We start from the raw sequence: 1510 nt of genomic DNA, 5'->3' as shown, positions 1-1510 counted from the left end.
TATTTGCAAAAAAATTGTTTAAAAGCATGCCCAAATTGTTTAACTTTTAAACCCTTTGGAGTAAATTAAACTGCGTAGTATCAGTGTAAATCTATCAATCTGAAATTTTAACTTCATGAGTCATAACTTAACAGTTTTTTTTTATTTAAATGTTCCAGAACAAGAAGGAGAGGTGGTATTAAGTAAAATATATTGGGATAAAAGATAGATTCAGAACATTGCCAGTTCAAATTGTGTAACAACAAAATCAAAAATGAATATTTGAGACATAATAAAATCCAGCATTTCAATCATACTTGGACAGGTCTCCAGCAAATGACCAAACTGGAGAAATATTTCCAAAATACTTCAACACAGAAACTTCACCGAGGGCTCAAATGAAATATTAAACCCCATAAATCATATTTTACCATCCATATTTACTCACTGTAGAATTAAAATACAAAATAAATAAAATATTAATAATTAGCCAAAAGAAKCACAGCTGGGGGACACGCAGCAAATCCCCACCAACAAACAGCCAAAGCTTAAAGGGCCTGTGACATACTTATCCTTCAAATACAGTCAAACATCTTTAGATTTAAGAAAATTAACATAAACGTAATTTTAGCCATTTTGTCTGTTTTCTCTTGAATTTGGCTCAGCAAAGTGAAACAGGAAGTGACATCAAAGGGGAGCTCTTAAAGAAAAGAAACYCCAATCTTTGTTCATTGAAACAATCTTATTTAAACTCTTCTTCATCTTTGATAGTGACTCAAAATAATCTAAAAAACATCATATTCTTCTCTCATTATTGTAGCAATGCTCTGTTTACGTGCAGATATTCCCCTTTGGCATCACTTCCTGTTTCTTCACATGCAAACATCTCAACAATCGTTCACCACAGCAGTGTGAAATTCGTTTTGCAACGTGTTTTCATTCACTTATTACAAAAATTTGATGTCACAGGCACTTAAAAACATAATCACTTTTTTCAAAGCATGACAAACCACACAGCTTATAAAACTATCAACAGTAAAACATAAAYGCTTTTCACTTACTTTTGATGCATCATTTCTCCTCTTTCCAAAATGGCAGCCAGGACGAAAATTTAATTCCTTGTTTTATGACATTTCCTGGCCACAAAAATCATTCTTCCTTGTCTTGAAACACTCATAACACTACATAACAAATACATTTCCTCTTTAACAGCAAGTTTAGTCAGCTAACTGTCCAAAAAACACAATAGGAAACATGTTTTTATGTCACCACATGGGTGACAAAATGGCTGCCAAGTTCTTCTTCTTCTTCTTCTTGTGTGGTGTTTTATGGCGGCTGGCAAACAACGGCTGTGTCCAAAACGGCAGGACGGGTCCTCCGAAGGTCGAATTCGTCGGCCGCATACGTCACAGCGCCGCGACGAAGGACGWCCAAAACGGAAGACTCCTCCGATGCGTCCGACAAATACGTCCTTCCTTTGGCCCGAATCGAAGGACAGGTCTGATGAATCCTTCCCGGCCCAGCGTATCCC

At 36.3% G+C, this 1510-nt stretch overlaps 1 protein-coding gene across 1 annotated transcript in view; it reads right to left on the bottom strand.

The window, feature by feature from the left end:
• Positions 1-1280, bottom strand: part of lbx2 (ladybird homeobox 2) — a 99033-nt gene extending 97753 nt beyond the window's left edge. The window contains exon 1 of the mRNA XM_014020267.1: positions 1041-1280. The gene's annotated coding sequence lies outside the window, so the exon portion shown is untranslated. The remainder of the gene's footprint in view (positions 1-1040) is intronic.
• Positions 1281-1510: the final 230 nt, after the last annotated feature.

Source organism: Austrofundulus limnaeus, unplaced genomic scaffold (genome assembly GCF_001266775.1).
Source record: "Austrofundulus limnaeus strain Quisiro unplaced genomic scaffold, Austrofundulus_limnaeus-1.0 Scaffold246, whole genome shotgun sequence".
Classification (NCBI taxonomy): Eukaryota; Metazoa; Chordata; class Actinopteri; order Cyprinodontiformes; family Rivulidae; genus Austrofundulus; species Austrofundulus limnaeus.
The sequence above is the reverse complement of the archived record's forward strand: the minus strand, read 5'-3'. Positions and strand labels throughout refer to the sequence as shown.